Source organism: Antechinus flavipes, chromosome 1 (genome assembly GCF_016432865.1).
Source record: "Antechinus flavipes isolate AdamAnt ecotype Samford, QLD, Australia chromosome 1, AdamAnt_v2, whole genome shotgun sequence".
Lineage (NCBI taxonomy): Eukaryota > Metazoa > Chordata > Mammalia > Dasyuromorphia > Dasyuridae > Antechinus > Antechinus flavipes.
In genome coordinates, this window is record NC_067398.1 from 132,486,813 (window position 1) to 132,508,188 (window position 21,376).

Sequence of the window (21,376 nt, forward strand, 5' to 3'; positions counted from 1 at the left end):
GATCTATTGCATTTTGTGGGTTTCCCTCTTTTCTTCATTGGGTGATATTTTTTATATTTCAAAAGATGCTTCCTCTCACCCCCTCTGAAACATGATTGTCTTTTATTTTGCCAGCTAATAATGCAGAATTTTTGTGAAATGTCAGGCCTTTTCAATATATGACATACACTTTCCCTTGGCATCCAGTAAAACATTTTTGAATACCTCTAACCTTCCATAGATATATATATATATATATATATATATATATATATATATATATATATACATATATATATATATATATATATGTAGTTAACGAGTGACTATAGTTCATTGATATTTTTGTTCTAAAACTTGTGTTGCTGTGGGATAATTTGGCTCTGTATACTTTTCATAAAAATCAATCACTTTGTTATCACTTTCTTGTAGTATTTTGGTTACAGTATTCCTTGGGCCCATTTTTTGTTCATTTCTCAGAACTATTAGAAAAAAGGAGAAAAACACACAACATTTTAGTATAATTCCTATTTAGCACATTTCCCTCATATGTTTCTTCAAAAAGCAAATTTTTTTTCAAAAATTTTCAAAAAGCAAAACATTGATTGGCTTAATATATTTGCCATGAAAGAATGATGATTGCAGTATTGTTACATCTCAGATTTTTAAAGAAGTGAACAAAAGTTTTACAAATATTTTGATTCTAGTTTTTCTTCCATATGTAAGGGGAAATTTTAGAATACTTCTTCTTGGACATTATAAAGGAGCTCCCTTGATACTCCTCCCAGAATATTTGTTCTGGCTAGGTAAAAGAAGAGAGGGCACCTGTAGAAGAAGCATCTCTGATAATGTAGCAGATGAGAGGTACATAGTTTTTTGAACAGTCTTATTTTACTTTATATATTGAAATGCTTTATTGATGATCATTAAATTAATAAAAAATAATTTAAAAATTTGTTAAAAAGTTAATTTGTTTCCTTAATCACTTATATAGAAAGTTAAGGAAATATGCTTTTTTCATTATCATAGAACTCCATGTCTACAAAATGATTGACAAAATTTAATTAGAGGTTTTTAAAAAATAGAATTCAGAAAATTTTATTACATATTCAAAATCTACCTGCTATTTTATGATTAAAGACACACTAAGACTTTCCTAACCATTGAAATAGAGGCATCCTGAGATTGCAATTATTACTATGTAGTTCCTATTAGCTTTCTAGAATGCTTGGAATTCACATCTCTAATTTCTCACTATGAATTAAAGTCTTGAGGTTCCCTCTTAAAATGAAAAACAAGATATCCAGAAGAGATAGTACATTTTTCCATTGTGACTTTGGCTTAATTCATAACTTGGGCCATGGAAGTTCTCACAGTATAAATTAAGAGAACATAGCATAAGTAGTTTTGATTGAGGTGATCAAAGAACGTCCAAAGAAAGAGATTTTATGGTATATAGGGGGCAGGGTTGTGTAATTTTGTAATAGAGATTAAAAAGTAATTGATTTCAACATTATGAGAAAGATAAGAGGTCAAAATTATTCATGCTTAGTGACAGCAATGGCAGATAAATTTCAGCATCCTAGCATATACATATGATGATCTTACAAGGTAGCTAACAAAAAGGAAGAAAGGATAGATTGAAAATCACTTCAAAATTTCTTGTTGAACTAGTACTGCCTTTCCTGTGATGTGTGTGTGTGTGTAGACTTATGTTAATGCTCTCAGTATACAGACATAATCCAAAATTTTGCCAGAATTATAGGTGTCCCAAATCATAGTCAGGAGTCTACTCTTTTTAGTCTAGTTCAAATAGATTTTTATTTAAACCATTGCACATGACTCAAATAAATTTTAGTTGAGCGCACAAGAAATCTATAATAACCTCTAGTAAAATTTCATTACAGTAAATTGGGTTCTACTAAATTGAAGTTTGCAAAAATCTGAAAAGTCTGCCCTGACATTTACCTTCAAAACTTTTTTCTCCATAGAAATTATGGGGATAGTGAATAGAAATCTGCTAGTATGATATTTAAAATATTTTTTAAAAAACCAACAACCTGTTTTGTAGCACTCACATATATATTAGACTCTCAGTTTTGCATTTGTAAATTGAGAGAGTTGGAACATATTTAAAATGTCCTTTCCAAAATGAATCCTATGACTTGCATTTCTGTAATTGGTATGGTTATTAATTACCTCATACTAGGCAATATTCTTTTAGTATAATTTGAGTTACTGGATATGTTGAGAGTAACATATTTCTTTTTAAAAAGTTCTATGATTTGAACTTTTCATCAACTGCTTATCCCAGTTAGGAAAACTCTATTCAATTAGTCAAAATCAATGTAATTTCACATACACTATAAATTAGAATGTTTCTGCTATAAAGTATGAGCTTAGTTATAACTAAATTTTACTTTATTTACATTTTATTTTTTAAAATTCTGAAAATTCTTTTTCTGTATATAGCAAGACACAAAAAGATTCTATATGATATTGTGAATCTCCAACCTATACTGTTTTTAAAATATATATATATATATTAAAATTCATACTTTCTTTTAAAATTGTCCTTCCTTCTTGCTTATGTGAACTTTTTCCAATTCTCTTCAGTGTGGAAGTACAGTGTCCAGTAGTGACTGAAACACTGGCATTATACTGGGTTGAAGATTATGGATTTCAGTTTTGACTGTCCTGTCAAGGCAAGGCCTTGGATTCATAGATTTTGAAGATGAGAGGAAATTTAAACCATCAGGTCCAATCCTGTCATTTTTATAGATGAGGATATTAAGTATCCTCATCTACAAAAAAAAAAAAATAGTGGATTTAGAGTCAGAAGTAATATATTCTAAGTTTGTCTCTGACACTATGTACATAGTCTCAAACAAATAATTTTGTTTTTGTGGAACTCATTTACTTTTTTCTTTCTTACTTTTTAATATGGGATTAAAATTATATATATATATATATAATTAAAATTATATGGATTAGCATGTCATCCTTGCCCACAGGCCATACTAATCTCTGTTATTGTTACAATTTTAGAATGTGTACTTCCTAAGCAAGCACTGTAATTCATTTTCCATATTTGTAAAATGGGACTGTTGGATTACTAATGTAATGCAATGTCAAACACCAATGGAAATGAAGCTCAGCAAGCCCTATATCCATATATTTTGTTTTAAAATGTAATATTACCAATATTTTATTGTATTTTTACTTGTTTTGTTGAATATATCCCAGTTACATTTTCATTTGGTTTGGGTCACACTTGAGAATGTGGTTGACACTTTGGGACTCTATAGCTTCTCTCATCCAACTCTAGAGTTATGTCCTTTGATCGCTCTTATATTCAGTTTCCTCATCTGTAAAGTGGGGCTAATGAGATTTGTACTACTTACCTAAGAGGATTATTGTGAAAAAAAGAAAGTGTTTTGCAAACCTTAAAAGGCAAATTCAATGCCATAAATTATTTGAGATAATATCATACAATGGAAGAAGGTTTAGATTGGAATCCAAGGATCTGAGTTTCAATCCAGAATCTTCTATTTATTATCTGTGTAACACTTAACTTCTCTAACTCAGTTTTCTTATCTGTAAAAATGAGGAATGCCTGAAAGCCCTTTCTGGTTTGAAGTGATTATCCAATTATTAAGTAGCAGAGCCAGAATTTGTACCCAGGTTCTCTGGCTCCAAGTCAGTGCTCTTTTCAAATCACTTTACCTCTCAGGAACTCAATTTCCTGCTCTATAAAGTTAGAGAGTTGGACTGGGTGATCTCCAAAGTCTTTTCCAGCCTCAGTCCTGTGATACTATAAAAAGATTTTGACAATAATAAAAACCTGTCTCTGTTTGTGAAGTAAGAATCAGGATTATTATTTTGTGACCATGAATTTACAGGAGCTTCTCATCATTTCTTTATTTGTTATTCTGCCGCCAAATCTTCATTTACCAATCTGCTTTGTGACTTTTGGCAATGCACTTTCTTATTGACAATATAAATCAGTATGCATAGCTTAGAAAAGTTCCAGTCCATGCAGTTGCAGCTTTCCCACACTGAGATAGCAAACCTGCAGCTAAGGCCAGCAGCCTGATAGACACAATTCCCTATGTTTCATTTCTTGTTCAAATACATGATTCCTTAAAGCATTACTAAAGTTGTGCCATCCTAACTGGGAGAAAAGAGAGGGAATTTCTTGGAATGTAGCTATAGTAAAATGACTTCTGTGAAAAAATTCTTTTAAATATTTGTTGACACTGGCAGCCAGTGGAGGTTTACTGGAGTGAAGGCCTTCCTCCACCTTCCTCAACTTCTCCCTGAACTTTACCAGCTCCCTTGAATCAATATATTCGTCAGCAAATATAATCTGTGTTGACCACTGTTATAATCCTGAAGAAGAATGGCTGCTGGGGCTATGGGCTGTAGAAAATCATGAAAAGCCTCTCCTCTGCTTGGAGATAATTATCATTCTTCTAAGTTTGGATCAGATTAATGATAGCAAAAGACTTTAGCAAAATAAAGATAATTGAATCGCTGCTAATTTTTAACAGGTACATTTCCATCCATCTTTCCTTTTGTTCTTTAACACATCAATTTTCTATTCAACGCATATGCCCTTATTATCTCATACAAATGGAAAGTCTTTGTTATTGATGGTACAGATTTGTGTCTGGTGTGAGCATGGCTTAAAAATCAGAGTGTTGGAGCTTCAAGGGTATATTAGAGATCAGCTGATATAAATGGAATCAAGATACCTGCGTTGAGTTCTTTACTCTGTCTTTGAATCTCAGCTTCTTTCCTTAATGGTAATATTTGCATAAGCTACCTCACTGAATTATAGTGAAATAGGTACTTTGCCAACTATAAAGGTCTATATAAACCTGTTATTATCATTATCACCACTACCATTATTATCATCATTATTGCTACCCTCTTCCTTTTCTTCCTTCTTCTCCTCCTCCTTCTCTTCTTTCTCCTTCTTATCAAAATCGCTGTCACCATCCCCACCATCACCATCCCCACCATCAACAAAGTAGCTTGCTAAAGTCACAGAACTATTTAACAGAACTTGAATTGAACACCCTGACAGAGTGTTACTCTTTCACTGTTCAAGGATTTAAATAATATATGTATAATTTGATATATTTTTTGATTTTGGTATATAATTTGAATTTATATCTAACTAGGATGATTTGGAAAGATAGTATTCATGTTTAGTTGAAATTTAATTCAACTTTTGTTATGAGTAAAGGCCATGGAGAGACAGAGATCAAAAGACAGATATACATACAGAAAGAGACAGAGGAGAGAGAGGATATAAATAAATAGGATAAATAAAAAACATATACTGTATGCCTTATCTGCTATTTTCAAAAACAAGGCAAAGCAGCCTTATATTTTTATACATTATTGTTTTAGAAAATGAATTATGCATAAACTGTTCCCAAAATGTCAGAACAACTCATTAACATAGCTACAAGGCTTCCCAATAGCTTTTTTTTTTTTTTTTTAAATTTAAAGAAGTGAAGAATGTGTGTATAGACAGTAAGGACAGGTATAAGGATTGAAGAGTAGGTTATTTTTGGTCACCTTGAATGGTCAAATTGTCAGCATCATGATGTAAGTAGCCAAAAACTCTGGATAAACTCCCCTGCTTTGTCATCATGACACAGTCAAAAGAGAAATAGTAAAAGATAATTTGATTGAATCATGTAAACAGATTTTCCCCCCTCTTAATCTCCTCCAAGGAGAATTTGATTTAAAGTAATTATATTGTCAATTTTGAACAAAGGATAGATATTAGACTATGATAATTTTTCTGCAATTATACACGTTTGCTTCAAATTATGTTTACTAATAGATTATTAATCTTTGGAATTACAGAAGCATAACTCTAATTCATTCACTCAACTAGCATTTTTAAAGGAAGGAAAATAAAACATCCTAAGTATCAAATGAGGCCTGCTTGCTGATTTGGGGTGAACCATCTCTCTGCATTTTAAGCCCCTTGAGGGCAGTGAATGTTTTTTGTACTTCCAGATACCCAGTGTAGTGCCTAGCATATATTAATCCTTTACAAATGTGTTGAACTGAATTGAATACAATACTAGCTAGTATTGAATTGAATATTAGTCCACTAAAACTTGATTAAAAATTACTCCAAGTGATCTTACGAGTTAGCTGACTAATTTACAAACAAATTGACCAGTTGCACTAATAGAAGAAATTTCTCCACTGGCAGTTCTCCATACTAATGAAATCAAAGATGTGGACAAAAAAACTTCCAACAAAAACAAAATAGTTGAAGAGAATTAAAATAGGAGTGTCTAACCTGACAAAAATGATAACTTTGGAGATGAGGACATTAGCAAATTTAATTCACATTTTAATTCCTACTTATTTTTCTACGTGCCAAAAAAAGGCAATTTTGTAAGCTAACATATATAAAGAACTATTTTGTATTGAAATATTTATTAAAGTACTAAACCACTTAGATATTTTTGATAGTCTCTGTGAGATCTCATTCATTTTTAATCCAGTAAAACTTGAATACATAAAATAATTTCATCTGATGGTGATATATACATAGCCCTAATGTTTATATTTTCAACTTTTCAAAATTCCAGAAATTTACAGCAAACTAAACTTAACTCATCTTTGCTAAGGATACTGGAGGCCCACATTTGTATTCTGAATGTCAGCACCAAAGAACATTTGATAAAATAAGTTTTATATGTTATTTATGAGGAAGACACTTAAGGATTTAAATAATTCTTTAAAATATTTACATTTTTTCCCTCCTGACTTTTTGTTGTACACTGTGTTTTATAGAGCTTCTTTTGTATTTGATGGAGATTTCAAACTAGAGATTTATAGTTCAACACCTCACCACAAATTTTGTAAATATTCAGTGGGGGCTTGGTCCTGAAACATAAACACTTCTTCCTATTGAAGGTCTGAAGAAAAGCAGAGCTCTCATTTATTATGTGATATCCAGAAGACTAAAGAGATGTGGGACTCCCTCCCCCCACAACCTCAGCCCCAGGAACATCTTCTTCAGCAAGAAAAATGAAATGTCATCATGCTGAGGTGAATCATAACGAATGTGATGTCTTGGCTGACACTGAAAATAAATGGAAGAAAGTTGTGAGAAATATTGGTGATTTTTTTTTCTAGGAGATTGGGAACAGCTTTATAAATTAAACAGTATGTGATGACAGCTTAGGGGCAGTAAGTAAACTACTCAGCAGATAGTCACCATGGAAACAAAAAAAGTTTAACCATCAGCAAACTAAAATAAGTACTTTTGAATTTAGCAGTTAGATAGGACAATATAGAATATTTTTAAAAAATCTCTTCTTGGTGAATTGATAATGAAGAAAATAGATATACAATTGGAGAATGCATAACTTTAAAAGGCTAGAGAACAAGAACCATCAAGTTTAGATATAATTAAAAAATAATAATAACAATAACAACAATAATTTATATGGACTTTAAAGTTCATAAAATGATTTAGCTATGTTAACTCCTTTGATGTATGTAAGTTCTTCTGTTCCAAATGTTGTGTCTGTATTCAGCATTTCCATGTTAATTCTATAAAGCAGGATTTACAGATTTTCTACATATTTTATTTTATTTCCTATTTTACAGATGAGAAAATGAAGGGTCAGAGTGGTGATATGGGATCAAAATCTAGAACTGAAAGGAATCTCAAAAAACATGTTATCAAATTCCCTCTTTTTACAAACTGAGGCCCAGAAAGGTTGTGTCATGCTTTAGAGTGTTAGGATTTGAAGTCGTTTCCTCATATTAGAGTAAATGCTCTTTTCATCATATTCTTAAGTGACTTACTTAAGGTTGCACAGGTGGTAGGAGATAAAGTTGTCACTAAAACACAATTCTTAAGGTTCTAAAACCAGAGCACATGTGTCCAGTTTTGTAGCATATTTGTTCAGTTTGCCTTAGGCAAAACTATGACTTTCATTACGTCCATCTCCCCTTCCTGGACTCTATTCTCCTTTTTGTTGTTCCCCTTATTTTAGGGGCCCTGGGATGCTATACTTTCTTTATATTTCTTTTCATTAGAAAATTGAAAAATTTAAAGGGGTTCCCAGTGAATCAAGAATACTTTATCTGAGGTTTATAAACTTATTTTTCTTATATTTTTGGCAACCATATTTCAATATAATTGATTTCCTTTATAATCTGTGTATTTTATACATTTAAAAACTATACTCTGAGAAGGGGTCCATGGAATTCATCACACTGCTAAAAAGAGAGATACTAAAATAAAACAGGTGAAGAATCCCTCCTACAGAAGCTACATTCTTCAGAGCTTCCTAATTGTGGATGATATTATGATGATTTCATCAAGCTCTGGAATTGCAGAGTATCCTAAATGAGTTGTGCAATCACTCCAAATAATTCAGTTTAACTATACATATAGGAAAAGCCAAGTGGATGAGAAATGCTTGCTTTCCATTAAAAGTATGTAAAATAAGGATATGGCTGGACCATCTAATTGGTCCAACACTACATATATTTTAGATGTACAATGGATTGGGTCTAGAAGTGAATAGGCAAGAAGAGGCTGGATTATATTTCAGATTCATATTGCATTTTTCATTAGTCAAAATAAAAGGCTGATCAATCTTTTTTCCAGTGTTATTATTATAAGAATGAAAGACATGAAATGCCATAATTTCTGAAGAATTAAAATTATGACATTTAAATGGTAATGTACATAATAATAATGATGATAGTAGCTCAGAAAAGCATGATGGGAATAACAAGAATATAGTATATTGCCAATGGAAAATTGCACACACAGCATATGCCAAAAAAATTATCTTCAAAGATATATGAGTGGAAAAGAAGGTGTACTGGTCATACAGAATGAATAAGGGATAACTAATAGCCTGCTTATTCCACTGTTACCTACGTACTGTCAAAAGATATAAGGGAGCACTTTGGAGGGAACACTCCTGGAGGATAGCCTCCTGGAGGATTTGCAGTAGAACAGGGATGAGAGGTTTCTATTATATAAAAACATGGATGGATGAAGCTTTGTATCAATAATGGGGGGGTATCCATATCGAAGAGATTGCATGTAATTATTGGAGCACTGATAAAAGTAGAAATTATTACTAAATTTCAGTGTATTACCCTTCTGTCCAGAATTTGTATTTTAATAAGAACAGTGAGAGAAAATCTCCAACTGTGAAATTTCTGACTGGATAGAAGTGGGTAGGAACTTGATTTCTCTATAATTATTTTATGAAGGCAATTTCTTATTCTACTCTAAGGTCATCTGGCATCTATTTCTGGACCTAACAGCAAAAAGTTAGCTTATACCTGACTGCTGCCAACTCTGAGAGCTCCCTATCCAAGCCTGAAGCAAATTTGGAGAATAAATAACCTTGAGAATTAGCATATGATAGAGTTGTCCATGCAATACTGTCATCTTTTCTGATTATCATCCTTTCTAAGAGAACATTTCAAAAGGTTATTTGGCACTAGGTATAGGGGAGTCCTTGCAAATATGCTCAGTAATTTGTCTAGCTGCAGAGTAGCTGCACTGAGATAACTTGCTGCTTAACATTGTCAGAGGAAAGCCAGTTTTATTTTAGTCCAAGTTGCCCAGATCCTTGATTTAGTTCTCTTCTTTGCTAGTGGCTAAATTTTATTACTATTGGTTTATTTAATACTGTACTTCAACAACAAGGTTGATAAATGTGAGATACTTGTCTACACAAGGTTAATAGTTCAATTGACTCAATTAAAAACACAACTGAATTAACTGACTTCTAATGGTTACTGGTCATTTTAATTTCATATAGAAACAACCTTTAATTTAGTTAATAATTTTAATCACTTACAATTTTGGAGGTATTGTAGTAAAAATAACAATATTTGAACACTGTTAAAAGAGAGAATATAGCTTTATTGAACCTGGATGTTAAAACACTTTATTTGGAATAGAATGGTGAGAATCAAGGAAATTTATTTTGTATAGTAGCAAACTACTTTTTGTCCCATTCTCCCAAATGAAACAAAACAAAACAAACAAAAAAAGCAATGACCTAGAATCTTAATCTTTCATATAATAAGCACTGCAATAAATATGTCAAATTATATAAATTTCATTTAAATGGAATTTTATCTGATTTTTAGTTGACTAGTATCTTCTGGGAAATGGAAGTGAATATTTGCAAGGTAAAGACTCTCAACTAATACTTCACATTTAAAAAATTTCCCTCAATTCCATGTTAAAATATTCTTTAACATTGCTTAAAAATGTTTTGAGTTCTAAATTCTATCCTTCTCTCCTTCCTCTCCCACCTTCCCCATTTTGATGCTTGGAAATAGCTGAATGTTATATATCACATACCTTTAGTCATATACCAGAGAGCTGAATTTTCACTTTTCTTCTGGATATCTAGGTGCAATCAAGAAATCAGTTGAAATCAGCTGTGACTTGAAGATCTGAAATAGTTTCTCTCATGTTTTGTAGTGACAAAGTTTTTCTTTTTGTTTTAAGAGCCAAAAGTGAAAATCTGAAAAGTTATAGTTCAATTTCCACATTTTTATGACCCTGTTAGCCTGGTCTAAGGACAGAATATAAGATTGGTATTCAGATGACATTGTCTGGTTTGTAGCCTCTCCAATGACTTCATAAGTCATTCACCCTTGCTCCTTTTTGTCTACATTTACTGATTGGGACTTTCCACTATGTAATTCAAAAATATATCAAGTCTCTTTGAATGTTAGTTTATAAAAAGATAAAAGTTAATTATTGTTTCTATAGATAATGAAAGATTGTTCAGCTGGTTTGATAATCAGTTTTATAATTTTCCACTCCTCCATTCTAAAAAGTTAGTATAGTATCCAATTTAAATAATTTTAGTCAGAATAGAATAAACATTTATTTAAAATATGTTTCTATGTAAATATATACATACTAACAAACAAATCAGAAAAATAGTACTGCATAATAGTCCTTAGAAATCTGTGTTTCTTCTTATCTGTATGTGTGTGTTCCTTTAATAATTAACATTTCAAAAGGTTGTTTGGCATTAGGCATCAAGGAGTCCTTGCAAAGACCTGGCACAAGAATGTATGTAGAGATAGCAAAAGGTTGGATCAAACCTTTTGAAGGTGAATAATCATGCCCAATCCAAACAAATGTTTCACAAAGCTTGGAAAGAGCGGCTTAGCATATAAACCTCAAAAAAAAAAAAAAAAAAAAAAAAAAAAAAGATTGGGGGGAGTGGCGGTATTTCCCTAGAGTCCAGGAAAAGAAAAACCAGGAGGCAATATCTCCGATTTCTGTTCCAACCATCATTTCACTGTTCAGTCTCAGCCATGGATTTATTTAATTTTGTGTTTTCATGGGAGAAGTTTCTTAAACACATATGTTTTACAAGTATGTTTTTGAGCACAATCTGCTAGGTGATTATGTTTTATAAGGAGGTGGATTGATACTTTATCTGAAGATTTTGTACATTTTTAATCAAAAGATCTAAATTCCAACTATAATAATGTGGAGTTGCATTCTGTTTGTACATTCTACTTGTAGAGTCTGTGGGTTTCATTTGCACCTGCCAATGACTTACTGATAAATATCCATTGGTGGGAGTTTAGCAGCAGTGGGCCAGAGGGTTAGATAAATACCACATGACATACTAAGCATTGAAGGCTAGTATTTTCTCAGTTCTTTTTGGAAACTTTGGCATCCACAAGCTTTGCATTTAAGATAAGTGAGAGAAAAGTTTGGGCTGTTTGCCAGGTAAAGCATATAAATAGATTAAAACAAAACAAAACAAAAATCAATGCATGTGCAAAAGCAGGCTTCCATTATTGTCTATTTCTTAACCTTCTCCTACATATACATATCTATATATCATGAATAAGTTCAGTTTTGTAGTTGAATTTTAATTCTAAAGTTACCACAAATGACTGCTGAAGTTTATAGGTCTCATTTTCTATTATATTTCGGCAGGGAAATAGAGAATATAATCAAAATCTGACCTTCCACTTTAATTACCTAAACAGAGAATTTGCTTACTTTACTTTGGGAACGGATGTGATCCATCACAGTAGCCCATAAATAAGGTGTCAAACTGTTAGACTGATCAATGAAAATAAATTATTGAAAAATAATGTGACTGTAAGGTATCTAAGGGAAATGGACTTGGTGTTATTTTAAAATGAACATCCTCCCTTCCTAAAATAATAATTATTTTAAGCATGAACATTCCTATTCTAAATGATTTTTCCAACCTTCAAATACAGATTTCTGCAAAGGCACTATGATGAAATATCTTCAGAGCTGTTCCTGGAGAGAAGGCCTGATTTCTAAACTCATCTCTGATACATATAGTGTGTGTGATCCTGGGCAAGTCATGGTGACCCAAGAAATTATAAAGAATTTGTATAAGTATTTAAATAAGTCTAAGTCTGGAAATGGGTGATTTATTTTAAAGTCAGTCCTTTCTTAATTTCATATGCTTTATTTGGGAACATATATGTGGTAAGGCAAGAGGATGGGGCAGTGGAGGTAAGAAATCTCTTAGTAATTATGCATGTCTTTCTGCTTGACAGTCTCCTCCCTAAAGAAAACTTAAAAAGACAAACAGACAGAAGTCTGGGCTCACAATGTCAAAACTATCAGTTGCTAACCTTTTACTATGAACTTTTGGTGTATCTTCAGTTACTGTGACTGGGCTTGAGGTTCTAGATTCTGCTCTTTCCTTTGCTATGTTACTTCAATTCTGGAGCCCTCAGTTGTTTTTTTTTGTTTTTATTTTTGTTATCATATAGTCTATAACATATTTCTCAATACAACCCTGCCTTGTAATTGATGGGCTTCTGGTACTGGTAGGTACTGGTAGATAGGTATAGCTTTTTTATTATGTAACCTGGGGTAGTTTACCTTAAGTAGCTAAGGAGGCTCATACTCAGACTTTAGTTGGTTTGGAGTACCAGGTATATAAAATAATCCAAGAGTTGATGACAAAGATTTAGTAGAATTTCCATGGCTCTGAGAGAATAGATGCCTTTATGGCCTAAACTGTCCACAGTTGCAGTGAATCGAGAGGCTGAGGTTTATAGCATTTTATTCAAATGATAAGCTTTTTGATCTTAAAGAAAATGTTGTTGCTGCATTGCATTATTATGGTATCTAAGAACACTCAATTCCTAAATCATTGTTACTAAACTGACTTGAGTTAGACCAGACCCATAATCCTGGTACCAAACTGTCAGTACTGATTAGTTATTTTACAAAGTTGACAACCTAATGATCCATCAATGTGTGCTGGATGCCAGCCATCCTTAACCCCAAAGAATGAAGCTAAGATTGACAAGTTAGTAGCGAAAGACAGGTCTTTTTGCAGTGAGTATAGATCTGAGCTGCTGGTAAGCACAATAGCTACAATTCCTCTATTACATTTCTGTGCTCCTTGATATCCCTGGAAAGAGGCCTTGTATTCCGAAGATAGGAAAATACCTTTATTCTTGTTGAGTGTAAACTAGAATCGTCCAGTAGAAAGGGAAAAACTAATGATGTGGCTTAGATGACCATAATTCTAAAAGGATATTCAAAAGTATCTGAAAAGTGGTAGGTTCTAGGCTGCAGGAAAATGTAGAACTTTAATGAAACTTTATATTGTATAGGACTTATATTGGTGGAGAGAAAACAAGTTCAAAACATTTCTGCAAAAGCATGAAGGAATAAGGTAAGAAAAGCTTTGCAGGGCAGCTCAGTCAAGAGAAGAAAGCTGGTATTATGTGCAGAGGGCTTAGGTAGAGAAAAATTGTAATCTGATTTATTTTGCAGCATTAGGTAAAATTACTTAGCTTTTCTTTCCTGAATTGCACAGTGGAAAAAATAATAGCTTCCTACTTTTTTGGCATATGAGGAAAATGAATTAATTTTATAAGGCTTTTTGAAGCTGAGACGTACCATATAAATACTAATTATATCAGCAATTGGGATGTCAGGTAGGGAAGTGAGTCCTCTATAGTAACCTATGAACTAATCAATCAACAAGTATTTATTAAGGATCTCTTTGTCTAGGCACTGGAATTAAAAATACAAAAAATGAAACAAATCCTACCCTCAGGGAGCATAAATTCTAATAGTAAACTATATACAACTGTGTTTAAAGATGTTATATAAGATATAAATGTGTATATGTGCATATATGTATATTTGTATATGTAAAGGGTATTTATATAGCATGTGGTATTAATGTGTGCTAACATACTATATATGTATGTGTATATATATATATATATATGTATATATATACACACATATATAGGGTATTTAAATATTATAAAGATGTCATATGATGCCCATGTACACATATGTACAAGTACCTGTATATATTTGTATTTATAAAAGACATTCAAATAGTATGTAGTTTAAAGATATACATGTATATATGTGTTACTTAAATAGTGTGTGATATAAAGATATATAAGTAATACATGTATAAGGCTATATTTAAAACTAAGTATAATGTTATGATATATATATATATATAATATATATATATATATACATGTACACACATATATAGGGTATTTAAATATTATAAAGATGTCATATGATGCCCATGTACACATATGTACAAGTACCTGTATATATTTGTATTTATAAAAGACATTCAAATAGTATGTAGTTTAAAGATATACATGTATATATGTGTTACTTAAATAGTGTGTGATATAAAGATATATAAGTAATACATGTATAAGGCTATATTTAAAACTAAGTATAATGTTATGATATATATATATATATACATATATATATATATACATGTACATGTACATGCATATAATTATGGACATTTAAATAGTATACATTTTTATATACATACTAAATGTAGACTATAAGAACAAACACTTTTGTAAAAAGTGAACATAGTGTACTATTTGATATAAACTGACTATTTCTGGCCAAAACATGTTCTTATTCTATGAATTATGAAATTTAAATATATTTTACATAGGAGAGAAATGGTTAAAGATGGAGGTATTTTTGGAGGAGCAGGCTATCTATTCTAATGGTTGAGTTCTGTGTCTTGCCTTTTGTAATAGCTGCATTGGTGAAGGAGTAAAAAAATATTACATAACAAAAAGTATTATTTCATCCCTTTATCAATAGTTACAAAACAAGGTAAAATGTCTGACTAGCAAAATCAGACATGAAAATATGATCATAAATAGAAGGATAGTGCATACATTTTCTTAATAACTATTACATAAAGATATGCACAGTGACACACACATATACATATGCACATTAGAGTTAAATTCTAATATAACAATTACAAAATAAATTAAAAGGTATTTAAATAGAATTTTCAGTGACTCACTTTGTGATTAAATAAAAATCAAAGAGCTATTACATTTCTATCAAATAGTCAAAGGGAAGAAAGTGGAAAATTAAATCAAACTGCAGTGTTTTTTTTTTTTAATAAGTAATGAGCACCTGAAAATAGCATTTCCATTGACTAAATGCAATTGTCTCTACTGAATATGTTGCTGTCACTATAAATGTAATTAACATGCAATGATTTAAGCAACAGAGTAAACTTTAGGCACACATGAATTACCTGGTTAATTATGGGAAAAGGAGTTTTAGTTTTAAAAGAGTAGACGTCTACCATTTCTGGTTCCTTGATATTTATTTTTTGCAGGTATAATGAATACATTATTCTAATAGGTAAAAATGCAACAAAAACCCAATATAGTAGAGAAGGCATATCAGGTACTTTTGTAACTATAGTAGGATCTCTGACTTCTAATTATTGTTATTTAAATAACATGTATGCTGAAATGATAGTGTTTAAAAGAAAAAGAATATTCCATAGTTATTGATCTTTCCTACCCACTTTTCTTCCTTCTTTCTTCACTCCCTCTCTGTGCCTCCTTTTTTACTGAACTTCATCACTTTATTCCTCTCATTCTCTATTTCTATTTCTCTCTCCCTTCTTTTCTTTCTTCTTTTCAGTCTCCCTCCTTTTCTCCTTTCTTCTGTTCTTTCTCTCTGTCTCTCTTTGTCTTTCTTATAGTCTGCTTCTGTTTCCCTCTGTATGTTTCTCTCTTTTGTCTCTGTCTTTCTGTCTCTGTGTTTTTGCCTGTCCATCTCTTTCTTTGTGTGTTTGTTTGTCTCTATCAGTGTCTCTCTGCTTGTTGTCCTTCTCTATGTCTCTCCTTCTTTTTTCCCTGTCTCTGTCTGTATGTGTCTCTATTTTATTCTCTGTTTGTTTTTTCTCTCTGTGTCTCTGTCTCTCTTTGTCTCTGTCGCTCTCTGCTTCTATCTCTGTCTCTGTGTGTCTGTCTCTGAATCTTTCTCCTTTCTTCTTCTAGACCTATCATTTCTTCAGAGTAGAGGGCTCCAAATATGGAAATTTTCACCCCCCATATAAATAGTAAAATCAAAAGGATTATAATTCAGATCTGGAGGAATCTTAGAAAATGTTAAATCCAACTTCCTCATTTTACTTATGAAGATATTGAGGTACAGAGAGGCTAAGTGACTTGCCCAAAATCACATAGGTAGTTATTGTCCAAGGTAGAATTCAAACTCAGGTCTTCCTGACTCTAAGTTGAGTCCTTTATCCACTGAACCATCTGGCTTTTATATTAACTCATCTATTATTTTTATAAAATTATTCATTTAATTTTTAACTTATGAGATAAAACATTATGTAACATAATATAATAAAAAGATGATTATACATAAACTACAAATCTATTTATAAAACTTGTTCTTTCTTTTAAATATATAATAGTTATGTAACTTTCTTTTTTCTTTTTTTCCTTTCTTCTTTTAATCTGTTCTAGAATTGACTACAATTAGCCACAAATATGTACACACACATATTATACAATTGTACTATTACTTCTGTTCTATCCAAAAAGAATATCTATTCTTTTTAAATTTCAAAAATTTTTCCACCTAATAGCATTTTTTCTAATTAAATGCAAAGATAGTTTTCAACATTCATTTTTGTAAGATTTCGAATTCCACTATTTTCTTCCTCTCTCCCTTCTCTTTGCCCCATTTCCCAAGACAGCAAAGCAATTTGATATAAGCTATACATGTACAATCATGCTAAGCATATCTTCATATTGGTCATATTGTAAAAGAAAAATCAGAAGAAAACAGAGAAAACATAAAAATGAAAAAAATAAAAAAGTAAAACTGTGAAAACAGCATGATTCAATATGTATTCAATTTTCATAGTTATTTCTCTGGATGTACATGGAATTTTTCACCACAAGTGTATTGGAATTGTCTTGGATCACTGTATTGCAGAGAAGAGCTAAATCTCTCATAGTTGATAATGACACAGTATTGCTGAACTGCATACAATGTTCTTCTAGTTCTGCTCACTTCACTCAATATCACGTCATATAAATCTTTCCAGATTTTTCTGAAATTTCCCCACTTATTCTTTTTATAGAAAAATAGTGTTCTATTCCATTCATATATCACAACTTGTTTAGCCATTCCTCAATTGATGGATTTCTACACAATTTCCAATTCCTTGCCACCACAAAAAAAGAGATTCTACAAATGTTTCTGTACATGTGGGCCCATTTCCCTTTTTTTATAATTTCCTTGGGTTACAGACCCTCTATTTTAAGGAATTTCCATAAAGTGCAGTGACAGGGTCACAGAAACACTATGGGACAAAGGAATGCTGTCTTTCTGACTTCCAAGTTGGCCTTCTATCTATACACTATTTCTTGTTTCTTATAATTTGTTAGCTTGGGCAATTTACTAAAGCCTTCTAATTGAATACATTGTCCCTAAGGTCTATACTAACCTTCAGCATACAATGTCATTTAAAACAGTTGATCAAAATGTATAGGACTCTCAGTTTTCCCCCAAATTCCTTACTTATATCATGGCCAAAGCCATCTTCCTGTTACCCAAGTGTGGCCATCTGAGCTTTCTTCTCAGAATTCTGGTTCCCGATGCCATGGCTGGACTCTTTCCTCCACATCAAAATATCTGTGCAAAGTCGTTGTTGTCCTATTGGGCTCTGTGTGATGGGGAGCAAAACTTGAAGAAGTAGTATTATAGACTCCCTGAGATCTCAGCATTAAGGTATCTTCTCCCATTTTACCATCAAAGGATCCTAAAATACACATATAGAGTGAAAAGAGGGCATAGATCCAATCCCTTAATTTTACAGATGGGGAAACTATTATCTAGAGAGGCTTAATTTACCCAAGGTCATACTGATAGTAAAAAGCTAAGAGGATTACTAGGTATTTATGTGCTTCTGGGATCCCATATATTATTTAGGTCCCAAATATGATATAGAAAAGAATAGAAGTGAAAAGATTATTTGGGACTGGATTTAAATAAGAGGAGAAGATTGAGTGATGAAGGAGCTGTATTTCAGGTCTAACTGAGGACTGTGTATCTGATTGTATCTGCTGAATTTCTTCCCCATTTCCTGTGAACATCAGAATGTGGCCTACTTTGAATGTAGGAAGAAACACAAACTATCTTGCCATTCAGATCCATTTAGAGTCTCTAAAACTACATAAAGCATTTGAGTTTGAATCTTATCTCTCTACCTATGTTTCATCTCTGGGACATTGGGCAAGTTATTGCACTTTTTGGACCTTAATTTTTCATCTGTAAAATAAGGATTAATTAGATCATTGATTCTAAAATTTTGATTTGAGGACTCCTGTGACCTGAGACCCTTTCAGGGTATTTATAAGGCCAAATCTATTTTCATAATAATACTAAAATATTTTAATTTATAATATATTAAATATCAATAGATATGCAAGGGTGTATTAGATCTTACTGGATCTTGACAATCAATAAATTTTCATTGTGAGCATTTACATACTGAAAATGGGCAAATACTATAAATCAGGGCTTGATTTATTGTTGTTTGATTGTCTAAATTTAATAAAACATTTGAAAAATATTGATAATATAGATTAAATTTTAAAATGTGTATATCCTTACCCCTTCCTCCTTAACTCCCCCATCCTTACCCTACAGATCTTGTTATTAAACATTTACTAGCATAGCCTTTGAAATAATCCAAATTTTTAAAAAGTGGTCTTTAGGGATGGAGTCCTCAATGATTTTCAAGAGTGTTAAACATTGAGAACTCCCGGATTAGATGATTTCAAAATTCTTTCTAGTCCTAAATTTATAATATTAGGGAAAAACATGGAAAGAATTGAAGATATTTATAGTGGTAAAAGAGACAATTTGGGGGTTGGAGGGTTAGGCATCTAATCTATCTTTAGGTACTTGAAGGGCTGTCATAAAGAAGAGGGATTAGACTCATTCTGCTTGGCCCCAGAGGGCAGGATTCAAAAGTGGGTGGAAGCTGCAGGTCAGTTTTGAGTTTGAGATAAGGAAAGGACTTCTCTAATTTAATACCATCCAGAAGGGGAATGGCATCCCTCAGGACTTTCCTCCTCCCTTGAAGTCTTCAAGAAAAGGTACCTTGTCAGGTACCTTCTATAGCAGATGCTTGTTGAGGCATGGGTTGAGTTTTGAGATTCTGTGATAACTTCCAAGAAAATTCTATATTCTTGCCAAACTGGACTAGCCAGCCACTGTTCCTGTTTCTTATCTTCATCTTTGTTGTCTTTTAGCTTGGATGTAGGTTATCCTTCAAGAATGGGGTAGACGAAAGGGACACAATTCCACTGCATAAATTCTTTCTTTCAGATTAATTTCAAGGGGTGATTCCTTCATTTTTTGAGCTAAAAATTGTACCCCCCTACTCAGTCTCTGAAAATTATAGAATTACAGAATGTCAGAGTTGAATTACAAAGTTTAGAGGTCATCTATTCAACCCATTACTGAACAGAAATACCATTTACAGTAACTTTTACAGGTGGTGATCTCCATTGAAGGTCAATTACTCAACAGAGCTCATTCCACATTTAGACAGGTTTAATTGTTAGGAAGTTTTTATTTACACCAAACTTAAATCTGCCTGTTCAACTTCTTCCCTTCCATTTTCCTAGCTTTGCTATTTGAGGCAAAAAAAAAAAAAAAAAAGAAGCAGAAGCAGGTTAATTACTTCTACACATCACCTCTTCAAATAATTGTTTTTTTAATCTACTTATTTTAATACACATTTTCAAAAACTGAGTTCTGAATTTCTCCCTTTCCCCTCACTCCTCTGTCACTCATTGAGAAGGCAAGAATGTGATGTCAATTACAAATGTGAAATAATGCAAAATACATTTTCACATTAGTCATTTTGCAAAATAAACGAATAAATAAAACAAAAACAAAAACAAGAAAAACAAAGCAGTGGAAAAAACTATGCTTCCATTTACTCAAATCCCATCAGTTGTTTTTCTGGAGGTGGATAGCATTTTTCATCATTAATCCTTTGGAATTGTTTTCTATAATTGTATTGATCAGTGAGGCTAAGTTATTCACTGTTGATCATTGTATGTTATTGCTATTATTGTACACAATGTTTCCCTGGTTCTCACATTTTTATTTCTTGATTTCCTTGGGCTTCAAATCCCAGCTAAAATTCTGGCTTTTATAATAAGTCTTTCCTGATTCCCCTCAGTTTTAGCATCTTCCCTTCATTAGTTATCTCCATTTTATCTGTTCTACAGTTTATTTGTACATGGTTGTTTTATGTGGTGTCTTCCTATTAGATTGTGAGAACTAGAGAGAGGCAACTGTCTTTGCCCTTTGTTCCCCTCTTTGTATTCCCAGCACTAAACATAGTGCCTGGAACATATTAAGGGTTTTAAAAATATTTATCAAATCATTGACTGATTCATTGAAAAAAAATTGTGTTCTCATATCTCCTTGTTATTTTATTCATTCCCTTTTTGAATTCTATTCACTTATCAGTCTGATTTATATTATGCTTACTGGTGCATTAGTCTACTATTATTAGTAGTATACAATTAGTTCATTGTATATAACATTTGATCTTCTGTTCTGGCTGTTCTTTATGCTCTGGTCTCACAGCAATGAGGACCTGAGTTCAAGCCTGGCCTCTAACTAAGACTGTGTGACCCTGGAACTCTAGGTCACTCTCTATATTTAAAAGTTTCAGAGTAGGTTATGACCTTTATTGATATAGAAAGTTTTTTCACATATGTGTGTGTGTGTATATGCATATATATTATTATTATTATTATTATTATTGCTGAGGCAATTGGGGTTAAGTGAATTGCCCAAGGTCACACAGCTAGAAAGTGTTAAGTGTCTGAGGCCAGATTTGAACTCAGATCTTCCTGACTTTAGGGCTGGTGCTCTATCCACTGCACCTCCTAGCTACCCAGATTTTCTCATATGTAAATTCCTTACAGTAGTGGCATCCTCAGTTCATTGCCTGTT

The 21,376-nt window shown here is 32.1% G+C and overlaps 1 non-coding gene across 1 annotated transcript; it reads right to left on the reverse strand.

The window, feature by feature from the left end:
* Nucleotides 1-2,946: 2,946 nt before the first annotated feature.
* On the reverse strand, nucleotides 2,947-3,051 carry LOC127546060 (U6 spliceosomal RNA). The gene has a single exon (XR_007949924.1). It is a non-coding gene; the product is annotated as a U6 spliceosomal RNA (small nuclear RNA).
* Nucleotides 3,052-21,376: the final 18,325 nt, after the last annotated feature.